This window comes from Dasypus novemcinctus, chromosome 24 (genome assembly GCF_030445035.2).
Source record: "Dasypus novemcinctus isolate mDasNov1 chromosome 24, mDasNov1.1.hap2, whole genome shotgun sequence".
Lineage (NCBI taxonomy): Eukaryota > Metazoa > Chordata > Mammalia > Cingulata > Dasypodidae > Dasypus > Dasypus novemcinctus.
Window position 1 is genome coordinate 52,865,768 of NC_080696.1, and position 17,803 is coordinate 52,883,570.

Genomic DNA, 17,803 nt, shown 5'->3' on the forward strand with positions numbered 1-17,803 from the left:
AGCGCCTTGGGCCCAGCGCGCAGACGTGAGAGCTGCCTCTGACTATATAAGGGCCGTCCGGGAACCATACCGTTCTTTTTCGGCTGCAGTTCGTGTGTCGCGGTCGTCCTCTTCAGGCTTCAGGCGACGTGGTCTCTTCCCGGAAACCCCTTTTCTCTACTGTCTGTGGTAAGTGGAGGTCCCGCTGGCCTCGTTCGAGACCTTTGGCCCTCCTTTTCTCTCTTGGTGCCTTCTCGCCTGCGGTCTGCCCTAGTGCCCCCGTTCTCTTAGGGCCCTCAGTTCTGGGCTCGAATAGGCCTGAGAGCCGTGGGAAGAAGGCCGGAGACCACGTAGAGCTGAAAGTCCTGCGCCTTCTGTACGAACCCGAGAAGCCCTTGGTTGGTGTAAATGATGACTAAGCTTTTTTCCCCATCAGATCGGCAATGCTGATTTATTTTGAACAATTTGCCAGTTAATTCTGATACACCGGCCTCAAAGGGCCCGGCGCTGTTCGTTTCCTGCGGTGGGAAGATAGTGATTGATGCCCTTTCTCATTCAGTTCGCAGGTTAGCGCAGTCGGGAGAATGGATGTTGGAGGAGGAGGAGTCTGCTGGGCCGCCGAGGAACCTCGCGCAGACATCTCAACCTTGGTCTCTTGACTCCGGGTAATCATTTTTGTCTCAGCCTGTTGTAGGAAACACGTGCTTTGAGGAGCCTCATAGTTTGCTAGGCAAACTTGGGGGGGAAATGGAAGATTTAAAGATAGTTGCACTTACTATGGACGAGATAAAAAACAGCATTCATATTTGTCAAGATTTACCTGTTAGATTATGTTCCTGGTGAAAGTTTCAAGAGAGATAATTACTCAAACTATAATAACCTTTGAAGGGTGAGAGGTGTTGTGTTTTTTTTTTACTTTCCCTTACTGTATTGTGCTTCATTCCTTTCTATTGGATAAACAACTTCCTTGTGCGCTTAAATTTTCAACTAGGTGGATAATGTGTCGATTTTTAGGAGAGTCAAACCTATTTATTTTGAGCTAACCACTCCTAGTGAGGCAATCATTGGCCAGCCTTCTTGGAAACATGAGGGTGTTTTTTTTTTTTTTTTTTTTTTTTTTTTAAGAAATCTTATTGTCCTAGGAAGTTATATTTTTTGTGGTAATATCTTGAATTAAAGACATCCTGAAATTTCTGCTTAGAAACCTGCAGTTGCTTCTCACATGTGCATTGGTAAAAGCCAACTACTTCACAATTCCCAGCCACGCTGCCTAGTGACACGGTTCCAATAGAATGTAAGCTTTGGAGACAGGGCTGCTATCTTCTCATTGCCAACAAGATACAACAGATAGCCTCATATTGAGTGAATTTGCAAATATGGAAGCAATAACAGCCTTTAGAGGGAGCTGTTGAGAAATCAGGAGCTTCATGCTGGCTTATATGATGACTGAACTTTTTTCCCCAACAGATCGACCATGTTGATCTAAATTCTCTAAGCCAGTTTCTGTCTGATATGCCAGCCTGAGCAGCTCCTCTCTAGCTGTGCCTCTTCTCCCCCAAGCTACCTTGGGCACCTAGCTAATGGGAGCTCACCTTTCTGTGCTTTCATCAGATTTACAGTCAGCCAGAACCAGACTTGGAATGGACCAGAATGATTTTCCAGTGTGGGGAAGGACTGGTAAGTAACATGTATCTCCCTGGCTAAGTAGATGTTAAATCTAGGAGAGGTGTCCACTGGTTTTCAGTATTGGACTGTTCACCTTGTAGTTTAGTTTTTGTGACTTACCTGGCCATTGCAACTGATGACAACTTCTTTCCCCATCAGATCGACCCTGTTGATCTACTTGTTATTAGCCAGTTTTTGTCTGATGCACTGGCTCGTTGTTTCCTGCTTACAACTAATGGATACCGTTTATTTAGGAGAAATTGGACTTGCTCTAGATTGTGTTTTCTAGTGTTCACCTTATTGGCATTATCTGTTCATTTCTTGCAGGAGCCATGTGTGCCATGGGACAGTGAATTCTGGGTTCATGTCAGCCTGATATCCTCCCTTGGCTCAGTTCATCTTTCAGCCTGATGTAACAGGTGAGATTTCTTCAAACAGTGGTTTTCCAGGGTCGACCCAGTAGTTGTTAAATGGTGGGGTTAAGTGGGCCTACTCACTTAGGGGGTAGTCTCAGGGCCCAGTTCCACCTTAGATAAAAAACTGGGAGGAGGATTGAATGCTCCCTTTTCAGTACTGGTATTGGCCTATTCGTATTAGGTCTTTTAAGAAACTGATTTTTGAACATTGATGGGAGTTGCTTAGAAGATAATGATCAACAGTTCTAGTCACCTGGCTGTTTGAGCTAGAGTTCAAATTTAATTTTTGTAAGATTGCACTATTTTATATTTACCTTTCCCTTTTCTTTTAAAGCAAAGCAGAATGCCTATTAAAATGTCATATACTTACTGGCTTGTACACAATAAGCTTTGCCAGTGGAAAGCTGCTTTTGAAAACAGAAGTACTAGATTGTAGGCTTGAAAAAGATGCAGGAGAGACTGATAGTGTCCCAGCTCTTTTCTCTGGTACTTGTTTGTACATTTTCTAGTTCCTGAAGAATTACCACTTCAACTAGGTATTTCACATAGCCCAAACAAGTAGCTCTTTTAAGACCAGAAAGAAACAATTTTGTAATCTACTTCTTAGGAAGTTTTTTGATTTGAAAAAATTGACTCTTTTCCTGAGAAAACCAAACCAGTCCCCCTAAGACTGCTATTGTGCACTTAATTTGAGTGTTGAAAAGCTTGTAATTACTTTGAATGATCAAGAATTACTGAGCCTTTGTAAGATTTTGTACCCTTTATATATGGAGAATGAAAATAAAGTCATTAAAATATACGGTCTTGTGTTTCATCTATATATTGGCAATAAAGAGGAGTAACAAATGATGACTGGCTCTCTACAACATTCATTTGGCTAATTACTGGTCCCAGGTTTTTTAGAGTGGAAGTCAGCCTATGGGGCAGTTAGTTCCCTTTAGATGGGGCATGCATGTTGCACAGGTATATATAAGTGCTCATGATAGGGTTTTCCCAGAAGCAAGCACCCTCACTACACTGACAGGTCAGTGACAGCTGGTCTCTTCAGTGTTCCCGAGACCTACTTCAATGCTTGGCTTAGTAAGTTTTGGTGAATAAAAGGGCTGTCAGGGGTAACTGAGAATGAGCAAGCATTAGGGGGTGAAGTGAGTGAAGATAACTCTTATCCACAATAAACACTTGAGCAGAATCCGAGCTGCCCAGTGCTTTCTGCCACAGCTCACTAGATCCTTAAGTCAGGATCAAGACTCAAGGGAATGAAGACCAAAATGAAAGGTTCTTGGAGGTATGATGGGGAGTTGACTGGACTCCAGCAGTGCAGTTTGACTCGGGGCGTTGGTTTCTAAATGTAAATGCAAAGTGGGCTGGGAGCACCCAGCAAAAGGCCTGGCTGGAAATAAAGCCTTCAGCCTGTACACTGCATAATTGTTTTCAGTGACATCTCTCCTCCCCATGTTGGTAAAGGAGTATAAATTGACAAATTTTTTCTCAGTTTTCTGAGTAATTTGATAAACTCAGGCAAAGAAGCAATGTTTTTCCCCAATTAGGGAGCAGTATAGTCTAGTGGTCCGACTGATGTGGCTCCTATTTGAGCAGATGACTTAACTGAGCTTCACTTTCCTCAGATAACAAAGAGATTTTGAGAGTTAAAGGAGAGCATGCATATAGCTTGATGCCTGGCATAGCCAAATAGGAAATAAGACTTTTACTTATCTAGGTATATTCCATAATGCATATTCTAGTGCAGGGGTTCTTAAATTTCAACTCAAGCTCATGGACTCCTTGTTAAGAAGAACCCCTGCTCTAGTGTGCCAAGATTTCATCAGGACCCAAGTGCCTCACCAAATTAGGATAACCATAAGGGTTTAGTTAGAAAAGTTGGGGTAGTTGTTTTGTGGTAAACCCCAGGGGATATAATAATCCGTGGCTAGGAATCCCAGGCTGTAAGTGATAAAAGAGGAAGTTTCTGGAGCCTGGAAAAGGGAAACGACTTGCTATGACTTTGTAGGGAGGGATCTTGGGCCCTCACTTGACCTCCAACTGAGGTTCCTTGTGGCTGAAACAAAGCCTCCCCTCCTGGCTTACCTTGGCTGTTTGATAAAGCAAGCTGCCATGTTGGAGAGACCCATGTGGCTATGATGTGAGGATGGGGACCTGTAGCCAACTGCCAATGAGAAACGGGCCTAGAATCCAACAGACTGCTAGTACCTGTATCCTGCCAACCTTGTGAATCTGGAAGCAGATGCTACCCCAGTAGAACCTTTGAGATGACTACAACCCTGGACAAAACGAGTTGGAGCAGCTGGATTGTGCCTGCATTCCTGACCCATAGAGACTAAAATGATAAATGTTTATCAAGCCAGTAAGTTTGTGGGGTAATTGAATATTGTGGTTACTTACCACTTAACTCCCAGGGGTTTTTATCAAGTCCCACTAGATTTAAATATATCTATTCTGATGAATCCCAGTTTATATTTCCATTCTTATTCAAATCCCATACTTGTCTGTCCAACTGCTAGTTGATATCTCCTCTTAGATGTCTAATAAAGTATGTCAAACTTATATCCAAACCTGAACAACTGATTTCCCCCAAGTCTGCACCTTCCCAGACATTGGCAACATCATCAGTCTAGTTGCTTAAGTCAAAAACCTTAGGTGGAGTGGACATCGCCATCCCAGGGTGCACAGGATGGAGGGATAAGATATGGATTAGAGTGGACTTGTATTTTACTATAGAACTATTGTGACTAGTAATGGAAGAAATCGTAGCATTGATGTGGAGAAAGTGGCCACGATAGTTGCTGAGGGCAGGGAGAGGGAAGAAGAGATGTGATGTGGGCGTTTTCGGGACTTAGAGTTGTCCTAAATGATACTGCAGGGACAGATGCAGGACATTATATATCCTGCCATAACCCACAGAATGTACTGGGAAAGAGTGTAAACTACAATGTAAACTATTATCCATGTGGTGCAGCAGTGCTCTGAAATGTATTCACCAAATGCAATGAATGTGCCACAATGATGAAAGAGGTGGTTGATGTGGGAGGAGTGGGCTTTTTTGTGATCTATGTATCTTCCAAAAAATACAATTTAAAAACAAAAACCTTAGAGGAGCAGATGTAGCTCAAGTGGTTGAGTGACTGCTTCCCATGCATGAGGTCCCAGGTTCAGTCCCTGGTACCTCCTAAAAAAATAATAAAAAAAACCTTAGAGTTGTTTTTGACATTTTGCTCTCACACTGCAAGCGACTGTCAGCAAATCCTATTGGCACTATTTCCAACATATATCCAAATCTCCTGCCTCTTTAACACCGCCACTGTATGCCTCAGGGGTTGGGCCATGCTAGCTTAATTATTCTAACAATGTGATATATGGTGAATGATTATTAGATTTGTATGCCTGAGGCTTTGGGTTATGCTGTTTCAGTTTGACCTCTGGGGGTCTGGAGACTAGCTAAGGTCAGTCACGGTTACAGTGTGCCTATGTGAATGACCCAAATAAAACCCCTAGACACTAAGGCTCAAGTGAGCTTCCCTGGTTGGGAACAGTTCGCATGTGTTGTCACATTGCTGGACGAATTAAATATTTCGTTGAATTCCACTGGGAGAGAACAACAGGAAGCTTGCTACTGGTTTCTTCTGAATTCTGTCCTATGTGCCTTTTTCTGTTTGGTGACTTTAATTGTTTTTTTTACCCCCACTGTAAAAACCAGGAGTATAAAAACTTTTCAGAGTTTTGTGAGTCCTAGTGAATCATGGAACCTGAGGTCATCTTGGGTGGTAAGGGTGAAATATCAGTAGATTTCTGACTTCTCTTGAAAAATTTGAAAATCTGGCCATATTGTACCCATTTTCCTGCCTGGTAATAATTGGCTGCGGCTGGATAGTGTCCAACCTTTTAGGCTGGTCCTGGGCTCTCTAGTTTCCTCACATGCCCCAAGTCATCCACTTCCTCTTTAGCTTACCTGTGCCTGTGCTAATAACATGACAGTAATATTTTGAGCCTTTACTGTGTTCTTAGTGTTTTACAGGTGGTAAAACATCTATTCAGCCCTAAAGGCAGATAGTACTGTTGACCCCATTTAGCTTGCCAAAGGACTGCCGATGCAAAGTACCAGAAATGGGTTCGTTTTTAAAATAAAGGGGATTTATTTGGGATAAAAGCTTACAGTTCCAAGGCCTTAAGAAGTCCAAGTCAGGGTACCATAAAAGGTGCTTTCTCACCAAAGTTAGCATAGGGCTAAGCAAGATGGCCGCCTATCTCTGCTGAGGTCTCTGCCTTTCTGCAGCTGTAGGCAAACCTGACATAGGGCTTGTCCCTTACTGGGCCTCCTATCTCAGTTTTGGTGGCTCTGCTTTCTTCCTGAGTTCAGCTGTAAGCTACCAGGCATGTGGCTCATCTCTTTGGGTGGGAGGTGTGTGTGTGGGGGAGCTTCTCTCCTTGCAGTTCAGCTGCGGGTGAAATGGTTGTCCTTTCCAGTACATGGTGTGATTAAATCAGGCAGCTTCCTTTATAAGTGTGTCTGTCTGTCTGTCTCTCTGTCCCAATTTTTATTAGACCCAGCCAGAGGGTGGAGACACAACATGAATCATACAAAGTGGGACAGTCCAATCAAAAGCCCCAAATTGAGCTAACCAAAGGCCCCTTAACTAAATTAATGCAATCAAAGGGTATCACAGCCACAGAAATAAATTAGTTTGAAAACATAAACTTTTCTATTTGGGATTCATAAAATAATTTCACACCGCCACAACAGTTGAGAAAACAGAGGCTCAGAAAGGTAGTGACAACAGTTGGTAAGTGGCAGAGCCAGGACTCAAACCCTATCAGCCTGGTTCTTGAGTTTAGAACCCTTGGCTTAACTACAGACTGCAACTTAAATGCAATCTAATGGACACAGGAAGAAGCCAATTTCCTGCTCTTCAAAGTGCACATCCTTTTGCTGGACTTCCCTGTTGGTGAGCCATCTCAGATCAGAAATCGCCCCAATGCCTGCCAGCCAGGGGCCAAAGATGCTTCCTACTCTTGAATTTGCTGTCATTGCTGAGGTCAGGCTTCCCTGGCTCCAGGGCAGTGGATGCTCACCTTGGCACAGTCACACCAAACTTTGATGCTTCAGTCTCATTTGTCCTCTTAGGAGGGAAATTGGCCAAATTATTTCTGTAAGCCTCAGTTCCTCAACTGTGAAGTGGGCTCATAATAATACCTACATCAGAGAGCTGTGAAATTCAATAAAATGTCTGTAAATTACTTAGCTCAGGGCCTGCATCTAATAGGAACACAGTATCTGGTGAATAAATGAACCTACTACAGTGAGACAGGAGAAAGTTTGGGGTGGGGAAGTGTAAGAATGAAAGTGCTTATTGGGTGTTCACCATGGGGCTATACTGTATTAAACTATCGTATTTAGCCATGATGTGGACCAATGACCATGAGGTGCAGAGATACCCAGAGATGTACTTACCAAATGCAATGGATGTGTCATGATGATGGGAGTGAGTGTTGCTGGGGGGGGAGGGGTGCAGTGGGGGTGGTGGGGTCGAATGGGACCTCATATTTTTTTTAATGTAATATTTTTACAAAATCAATTAAAAAAAAAAGAAAGAAAAAAAAACAAACTATCGTATTTAATCTATATCCCAACCTCACTAGTTATTATCCCATTTTGCATACGGGGGAAACTGAGGTTCAGGAGGTAGTGTAGACTCCCCCTGCACTGCACTCCCTTGTTCACTGGGAGCAGGGCACTTTTACAAGTGGCTCAGAGCTTGATCTCAGACCCAGACCTGGGCTGACAGCTTGTGACTCTACAGCTCTTAATTCCAGAGCTAACACAACAACATTACCTTCCTCCTCGGGTAGCTTTGAGGATCACACTGTGAGGAAAATGGCTTAGCATAGCACTTGGCATGGGGTAAGGGCTCAGTTAGTAATTGCTGTCGTCACCAGGATGATTAAAATCATGGACTCTGAGTGAAAAGGAACGACTTTTGATGCTTGTAACAACTTGGATGGGTCTCAAAGAAATTATGCTAAGAAAAGCCAGTCTCAAAAGATTACATACTGTATGATTCATTTATTTGACATTCTCGACAAGACAAAGCTACAGTGAGGGAGAACAGTGGTTGCCAGGGGTTATGGGTAGGGAAGGCCTTGGGCCATGCCAGCTCAGTAGTACAAGGGTGTTTTTTTGGGCACAGGAACTGTTCTGTATCCAGATTGTGGTGGTGGTTACACAAATCTACACATGTTAAGACTCAGAACTCTACACCAAAAGAAAAAATAAAGTCAATTTTACTGTATGATAATTTAAATATATATTAAAAACAAATAATGGGCTCTGGAACTGGACTTCTGAAATGTGAGTCCTGGCTCTGCCACTTGATAACCATGTGACTTTGGTCTGATGATTCCTATCTCCAAGCCTCAATTTCTTCATCTGAAAAATGGGGATTATAATGGTCATCACCCAACTCAGGGATATTTTGAGGAGTAAATGAACTCTTAGAAGTTTGCCTGGTAGATAGAAAGAACTTAGCAAATGCTTGGTATTTCTAGTTTCTTTTCTTCTTTTTCTTTTTTTCTCCTTTTCCTAGACTTTGCTGCCTTCCTCCTAATTGTGGCCACACAATTGCCAGGGAACCACAAGAAAGGAAAATTACAGACCAATTTCTCTAATGAACCTAGACGCAAAAATACTTAACAAAATACTTGCTAATCGTATTCAACAACACATTAAACGAATTATACACCATGACCAAGTGGGATTTATCCCAGGTATGCAAGGATGGTTCAACATAAGAAAATCAATCAATGTAATACACCATATAAACAGATTGAGAGAAAAAAACCACATGATTATATCTATAGATGCAGAAAAGGCATTTGACAAAATACAGCACCCCTTCCTGATAAAAACACTCCAAAAGATCGGAATACAAGGAAACTTTTTGAACATGATAAAGAGTATATATGAAAAACCTAAAGCCAACATTGTGTACAATGGCGAAATCCTGAAATCCTTCCCTCTAAAATCAGGAACAAGACAAGGATGCCCATTGTCCCCGCTCCTATTTAACATTGTCTTGGAAGTACTGGCTCGAGCACTGAGACAAGAACCAGATATAAAAGGCATTCAAATTGGAAGGGAAGAAGTCAAAATTTCATTATTTGCAGATGACATGATCCTATATATAGAAAACCCTGAGAGATCTTCAACAAAGCTCCTAGAACTCATAAATGAGTTTAGCAAAGTCGCAGGTTATAAGATCAATGCGCAAAAATCAGTAGCATTTCTATACACCAATAATGAGCAAGATCAGGAGGAAATCAAGAAACAAATACCATTCACAATAGTAAATAAAAAAATCAAATACTTAGGAATAAATTTAACTAAAGAGGTAAAAAACTTATACATCGAGAACTATACAAGATTGTTCAAGGAAATCAAAGAAGACCTAAATAAATGGAAGAATATTCCCTGTTCATGGATAGGAAGACTGAATATTATTAAGATGTCTATCCTACCAAAACTGATCTACACATTCAATGCAATCCCAATAAAAATCAACACAGCCTTCTTTGAGGAACTAGAAAAACTAACTATGAAATTTATTTGGAATAAAAAGAGGCCCCGAATAGCCAAAGACATATTGAAAAAGGAAAACGAAATAGGAGGAATCACACTTCCTGACTTCAAAACATACTACAAAGCCACAGTAGTGAAAACAGCATGGTACTGGCATAAGGAGAGACACACAGACCAATGGAATCGAATTGAAAGTTCAGATATAGAACCTCATGTATATAGCCATATAATATTCGATAAAGCCACCAAACCCTCTCAACTGGGAGAGAATGGCCTATTCAACAAATGGTGCCTGGAGAACTGGATAGCCATATGTAGAAGAATGAAAGAGGATTACCATCTCACACCTTATACAAAGATCAACTCAAGATGGAGCAAAGACCTAAATATAAGAGCCAAGACCATAAAGACCTTAGAAAGCAGTGTAGGGAAACATCTACAGGACCTTGTAATAGGAAATGGCTTCATGAATATCACACCAAAAGCACGAGCAGCAAAAGAACAAATAGATAAATGGGACTACCTCAAAATTAAAGCCTTCTGCACCTCAAAGGAGTTTGTCAAGAAAGTAAAAAGGGAACCCACACAATGGGAGAAAATATTTGGCAACCATATATCTGATAAGAGACTTATAACTTGCATATATAAAGAACTCATAGATCTCGAAAACAAAAAGATAAACAACCCATTTAAAAAATGGGAAAAAGATTTAAACAGACACTTCTCCAAAGAAGAAATACAAATGGCTAAAAAGCACATGAAAAAATGCTCCAAATCCCTAGCTATCAGGGAAATGCAAATCAAAACTACAATGAGATACCATCTTACTCCCATAAGATTGGCAGCCATGAAAAAAACAGTAGAATACAAATGCTGGAGAGGATGTGAAGAAAGGGGAACACTCATCCATTGCTGGTGGGAATGCAGAAGGATCCAACCATTCTGGAGGACAGTTTGGCAGTTTCTCAAAAAATTATCCATAGATTTGCCATATGACCCAGCAATACCACTGCTGGGTATATACCCATCAGATCTGAAAACAAGGACACAACCGATATATGTACACCAATGTTCATAGCAGCATTGTTCACCATCGCCAAAAGTTGGAATCAATCCAAAAGTCCATCAACAGATGAGTGGATCAATAAAATGTGGTATATACACACAATGGAATACTACTCAGCTGTAAGAACCAATACACTACAATCGCACGTGATAACATGGATGAACCTTGAGAATCTTATGTTAAGTGAAGCAACCCAGGCATTGAAGGACAAATACTATATGACCTCAATGATATGAAATAAGTTAACTGCCTCAGAGAGCTAGAGTCTGGAAAAGTGGCTTACTGGAAATCGGGGGGTGGAGGAAGGATGTGAGTCTGTAGGGGTGGAATCTGTGATGAGCTGGGGGTAAGTATGAGCACAAAGAAGGGACAAAATGGGGGCAAGGGGTTACCTTTGGGTGGGGTTTCCTGGGTTTGAGGGGGGCTGGGGATGGGAAGAGAGGTAATATGGTCCAAGAAATAGGTGGGAGGGAGGGGCAACATACAAACATGGGAGAGTGCCAGAAGTTCGTTGAGAACTAAATGTTGAGTAAAACGTATCAAAGTATAAGTAGGAGGGTCACCTGGTTAGGACGCTCAGGGGGTATGGTCTGATGCGGGACGGACTCCGGAGGGAATAGCTGAAGGCTCATTTTGCCAAGGTGGGTTCTACCATTGGGTGGGGTGGACCCATATCCTGGGGAAGACTAATGCCATCGAATAGAGAGAACTGTATCTCTCGTGAGAAAGGACGGCTCCCAGGGCATTAGATTGGCAGGCGTTGTGGGCCCTAAGGGGAGGGGAAAATGGACGTGCAATGGATAGAACAAAGGTAAATAAGGGGGCAAAAGAGGAGTTATGTGAGCGTACACGAGGATGAATATAAAACAGCTGATATTACACCAAAAACATATAGGGGACGACAGACTAATAATGAAAACCATAAGACAAAACATAGGATAACTAAAAAATTTAGAAAACTGTACAACCTAAAGTATGGATCACATAGTAAGCACAAATGTTACCTTGTTTGAAAACTATAGTTTCGGAATCTGTACATCAGTTTCAGGAAATATGATATGAATAAGTTAAAAGATTATTGCTGTGGAAGGGAAAAGGTTTTATGGTGGATCTGGGGAAATACTGTATATTGTATATATGAATTTTGGTGATCTAAGACTCTTCTGAAGCTGACATTATGTTGGGATTCACTTTACGGGAAGTTTTGGATCACAGAGTGGTTCAACAATGGCAGCGGAGGAATACTGATATGGGATGTTATTGACAGGATATATATGGTTGACAGGGAGTTATACAGGGCATATGCCCAGGGTATATGGTAATGTCTATATATACTCATAGTGGAAACAACTAAAAACAACAGCTGGGGGGGTACTGGGCTCCTGGCCGGGGGGTCACTGTTGTGGGCCCTGGGAGAGCAGCGGCAATCCTCCAGGTGCAACGGCAAGAACCAGGAAGGAAGGAGGGCCCAACAGTGGGCTCTTGATACTAATGCCTACACTTTTGAGCCTATGCACCTGCAATAAGAACAAGGCCTAGAGTAGCATTGTGCCTGGGGGTTTCCTCCTGACAGCCTTCATGTTACTCAAATGTGGCCACTCTCACAGCCAAACTCAGCGTGTAGATGTGATGCATTCCCCCCAGCGTGGGACACGACACCCGGGGATGAGCCTCCCTGGCACCGAGGGATCACTACCACATACCAGCTGAAGAAGCAACTAGAAAATGACCTTGAATTAAAGATTCAATGCGGAACAGCAGAATATACCTGTCTACATATAATAACATGACTTCGGGAAGCGGTTTGACCTAATGTAAGGGGGAAATGGAAAGGAGAAATGAGATTATAAGGCTGTGAGTCTCTAAAAAAGAGTCTGGAGGTTGTCAGAGGGAATACCCCTATGTACAACTGAACAGAGTCTAAGAGACAGATAAGGTAGATACAACCCCAGGTATTGGTTCTTTTGAGGGATAAAGAGACCCACGGGTTCTATGGTCATGGCAGAAGGGGTTCACTGCCATGACAGATGGCCCTTCTTTGGAGCTGGTGTTTCTGCGTGATGGAAATGGACTCAGAGGGGATCTCTTTTCACAAGACTTGCATGCTACTTTATTGGAATTGTAGTTGGTGCTGAGTTTAAGATATATGTAGGGGATTTGAATCTCTGGACTGATAATATGACACCCAGGCCCAGAGCCTCAACAGACTTCAGCTCCTACACTTTGACTTATTGGACTTACTCCACTCAGCTAACATGGAGTTGAAGAAGGTCAACCACCACAACATGGAGCCTAGAGTGTCTACAACTAGAAGCGGGAAGAGTGCATCCAGTACCCATGTGGAATCTAAGCCCTCACTTGACATAGGTGTGCAATGGACACAACCAATCCAATGTCCACAGAGAAAATGTGGAATGGGTGTGGGAACGGTAGCCATGGGGGCTGCTGGGTGTGGGGAACGGGAGGAAGAGATGAGATGTGGAGGCGTTTTCGGGACGTGGAGTTGTCCTGGATAGTGCTTCACGGACAATTACGGGACACTGTAGATCCCTCCAGGGCCCACTGGATGGAACGTGAGAGAGTCTGGGCTATGATGTGGACCATTGACTATGGGGTGCAGTGATGCTCAGAGATGAACTTACCAGGTGCAATGGATGTATCACGATGATGGGAGAGAGTGTTGCTGTGGGGGGAGTGGGAGGCGGGGGCGGTGGGGTTGAATGGGACCTCATATATTTTTTTTAATGTAATTTAAAAAAAATAATAAATAAATATTAAAAAAAAAAAAATTGCCAGGGAGAACAGAGCTTGTTCCTTCTTAGGACTTGCTTCTCTAGCCTGTGTCTGCAGGGAGCGCTGTAGACACACATCTCTCCTGCCTTGGACAGGAAGCTTCCACCCTCTGGCTAGTAAAGGCGGAAGTCCTCTGGGGAGGGACCCTGCAGATGGGCAGGCCTTTCAGATTGTGCTGTCAGCACTTCTGGGGTCGCCTGCCACGGAGAGCCTACGAGAGGGCCAGTTTTCCAGGCTGAAGAATGGGCCGCTGACCGTGTGACCCTCAGACTCATTGTGCAACAAACCGACCCCAAACCGGTTTACCCATTGATCCTCTACCCTAACATATTAGTAATCAATTTTCACTTCCCCACTCCCTCCTGTCCCCATTAGGCTTTCATAGTGGGGTGGCCATTACCAGCATGGTCAGAGCTTCCCATTTTTCAGGGAAGCCAAAAGTCCGAATTCTTGAGTAACATCTTTAGGGTTTTAAAATTGATTCGATTTTATAGACTGCACAGACTGAACAATATGTGGGCTGCTCATGGCAGACAGACTGCCACCTTGAGACTGTTAATGGACTGTATCTCCTCTGGCACTGCCCTTGTCATTCCTGGGTGGGGTTGCCAGACAAAATGCAGGATACCCAGTTAAATCTGAATTTCAGACAAACAAGAAATATTTAGTATAAGTATGTCTCATTTCATATTTGGGAAAGACTAAAAAATTATTTGCTGTTTGTCTCAAACTCAAATCAAACTCGGTGTCCTGTATTTTTCTTTGCTAAATCTAAACCTATTCCTGGCATGGGACGATGGCATCTGTTCTCAAAGATGCGACCTTGTTGGACCTCCAAGATGGTAATATCTGAATAACTTTCTTTTTTTTAAAATTTAATTTTATTTTTTCACACGTTTTAAATTAAAGTTAATAGATCACAAAGAATGTTACATTAAAAAACATAAGCGATTCCCATATACCCCAGTCCCCACCCCCCCACCCCATCATTTTTGTAAATTGTATTTTTTTGAAGATATATACATCACACACAAAAATGTTACATTAAAAAATATAAGAGGTTCCCGTATACCCCCCACACCCCACCCCACTCCTCCCACAACAACCTCCTCCATCATTGTGGCACACTCTTCACACTGAGTGAATACATTTTGGAGCACTGCTGCACCACATAGATAAAGAGTTTATCTTGTAGTTCACACTCTCCCCCAGTACATTCAGGAGGTTATCATATTCTCTGTAGACTTGGATCTTTCCTCCAAGACTGCTTGGGGAAATGGGGATTGTGGAGTTACCTGATGGTCAGTTTCCAAGCCGGCTTCAAAGCCTGGTAGGCAAGGGGCAGAAGGAATTAGTAGGTCCTGTGGTCGACTGGGCTTATGCTCAGATCACTCCCTCTCAAGGTCCCAATGCTAATTAATAGCAGGTCTGTTTAGAAGAGACTATTTATCAGGGCAGAAACAGACCATCCTGGCCTTATTTTTATCCATGGCCTTTTAAAAAAAGGTTTTGTTTGTTTGTTTGTTTATTTATTATCTTATCCCCTCGTTGTTTGCACTGTCTGCTCTCTGTGTGCTCATCGTCTCCTTTTTTTTTTTTTAAGGAGGTATTGGGAACCAAACCCGGGTGCCCACTGGCTTGAGCCATCTCCACTCCCGCTTGTTGAGTCTCTCTTGTGTTTCCTCATTGTGTCATCTGCTTGCATCAACTTGCTGCGCCAGCCCCTCATGTCAGCTTGCTGTCTTGCTCATCTTCTTTAGGAGGCACCGGGAGCCTTTAGGAAACATCCAACTGCTTGAGCCACATCTGCTTGCCATCTGTGGCCTTTTAAAAAGGGAGGAATGTTTCTATCTGGATCTTTTCACTTGGCAGCCTCATTTAAACAAATGGTGCATTTGTTACAATAGACTCTTGCCATGGTGCCACAGTTTGCAGGTGGGAAGAGTTGGTATGGGGATGGTCCAGATGGGTAAGAGCAGATTTTTTGCCCCAATGTTATATGGCAGCATGTGCAGTCTTTGGGACTGTGACATCACTCTTGGGTGTGCCCGGGGGGACATCATGTTTTTACAGGTAGCGGAGCTACCTGCTGAGTGTGGTTTATTTAAAATAGCGCATGCTAGGCTGCCTCAAACAGCTCCTTGTTGCCCCACTTTTCAGTGCAGTTCAAACATAACATCTCTAAGCCTGATTTCTCCCCATTTGAGTCCTAATAATAATAACAGCAACAGCTATCATCATTGAAGTTTTGCACTAGACACCATATTAGGTACTTTGTGTTTTAAAATAATTTAATCCTCACCATAACTCTGTGAGGAAGGTAATATTATTCCAATTTTACAGATGAGCATATTGAGGTCCAGAGAGGGCAAGTGACTAACCTAAGCCACATAGCTCGTGAATGCCTCTGCCAACATCTTCTTTTGCCCCTCCAGATCTTCTTCTCCCCATGGTTGTCCACCCTGCTTGGTTCTCCTGGAGCATGGATGGCCTCAGTAGCTCCATGCCCTTGGGCTCCCACTGGCTTCAGCAAATAGGAGCTTCATCAGTGCATGGGAGGGAGGATAGTGAGGCTGAGGTGCTAAGATATACATTTACATCCCACCACCCCCAGGGACCCCTCTGGCTTGCTTTGTTCCTCCATCAGGTGCAACTCCATGTGGTGTCCTTCCGGGCTCTGGTAACTGCTCCTTCCCCAGCCCCTTTAGCTCTAGGGGCTTCCCCCTGTTTCCAGTTCCATAGTTCTGCTCTAGCTCTTGAGGTATCCTTATACCCTGCATGCACCCTTGTCTTATTCTTGAATTATACTCTGCTTGAGTTATTCCATTGTAAGTGGGCCGTGACTAGTAGAGACAGCTGGGATTCAAACCCCAGGCCACTGGATCCTAAAATAACCTCTCTGTAACTGGCCTCCCAGAGCTGCTTGCTGGCTGCTTTTTCCAGGCACAGCATATTCATTTGGCTTGGACCATGGATCTGCTCTTATTTCTATCACTTTTTCACAAAGGTCACAGAAATGTGACCCTATTAAATGAAAACAATGGTGGTTTGCATCACTTGTTCTTAGCCACACATTCTTAGTAAACACTTGCCCCACACTTCACCACCCCCCTCGCCAACACCCCAAGAGCTTAATTAGAATCATTTTAAGAAGCATTTCCTCAACATTCCCTATGAGGCAAAACACTAACTAGGCCAAGGAGGTGGCAAGACGAATAATTATCCCCCAGTATCCACCTTAAAGTAGATAACAATATTGTACCAATGTCAAGGTCCTGGATTTTATACTATACTACAATTACGTAAGATGTCACTCTTAGGGGAGGCTGGGTAAAGAGTACATGGGATTATTTTTATGTAATATTTTTGCAACTTCCTGTGAGTCTATAATTATTTCTAAATAAAATGCTTAAAAAAGCCTTTTATTATTACCAAAGTAGAATATGTGCTTTGTAGAAAGTCAGAAATACAGAAAAACAAAAATAAGAAAATAAAACACTACTTACACAACTCAGAGACTCCACTGTTAAAATGTTATTGTTTCTCTTTCTAGATCTTTTTCTGTGCATTTATATATACTAAACGTTTTTTTAAATATCAAAGTGAGACCACACTTTAATCTTGTTTGTAACCTGCTTTCTCATTTAACCATCTTTACTTTTTCATGTCAATACATTTCCCATTTGTCCCCTGTGTTAGTGAGCCAAAGGGATACTGAAGCAAAATACCAGAAATTGGTTGGCTTTTATAAAGGGTATCTATTTGGGGTAAGAGCTTACAGTTACCAGGCTATAAAGCATAAGTTGCTTCCCTCACCAAAGTCTGTTTCCACATGTTGGAGCAAGATGGCTGCTGATGTCTGTGAGGGTTCAGGTTCCTGGGTTCCTCTGGGCTCAGCTCCTCTGGTTCCTCCACAAGGTCAGCTGTAGACTATAAGCCTCTCTAGACTTTGCCTCTCTCCACAAGGTCAGCTGTAGACTATCAGGTGAATGGCTCTGTCTCTGTCCCTGGGGTTTCTGTCATGTCTAAGGAGCCATCTCCATTCCTCTGTGTTCTTCTCCTGGCGCAGAACTTCTCTTTCCAGGGCTACTTCTCTTTCCTCTGTGAGCTTACTTCCTGGGGCTCCAGTTTAAGACTTCAGTATCAAACTCCAACATCAAAACACCAACATTAAAAACCTTCAACTCTGTCCTTTGCCGTGCCCTTTATCTGTGAGTCCCTTTGTGGGTGGGGATTCAATGCCCTAACGATATGGCCCAGTCAAAGCCCTAGTCATAACTTAATCAAGCCCAGGTA

At 42.8% G+C, this 17,803-nt stretch overlaps 1 long non-coding RNA gene and 3 other non-coding genes across 4 annotated transcripts; all 4 read left to right on the forward strand.

The window, feature by feature from the left end:
• Nucleotides 1-72: 72 nt before the first annotated feature.
• LOC105744339 (uncharacterized) lies at nt 73-2,859 on the forward strand. The gene is made up of 4 exons (XR_001117463.4): nt 73-168; nt 539-644; nt 1,591-1,656; nt 1,972-2,859. It is a non-coding gene; the product is annotated as an uncharacterized lncRNA (long non-coding RNA).
• On the forward strand, nt 378-470 carry LOC111759625 (small nucleolar SNORD12/SNORD106). The gene has a single exon (XR_002793547.1). It is a non-coding gene; the product is annotated as a small nucleolar SNORD12/SNORD106 (small nucleolar RNA).
• Nucleotides 1,409-1,499, forward strand: LOC111759630 (small nucleolar SNORD12/SNORD106). Its single transcript, XR_002793552.1, has one exon. It is a non-coding gene; the product is annotated as a small nucleolar SNORD12/SNORD106 (small nucleolar RNA).
• LOC111759626 (small nucleolar SNORD12/SNORD106) lies at nt 1,768-1,856 on the forward strand. Its single transcript, XR_002793548.1, has one exon. It is a non-coding gene; the product is annotated as a small nucleolar SNORD12/SNORD106 (small nucleolar RNA).
• Nucleotides 2,860-17,803: the final 14,944 nt, after the last annotated feature.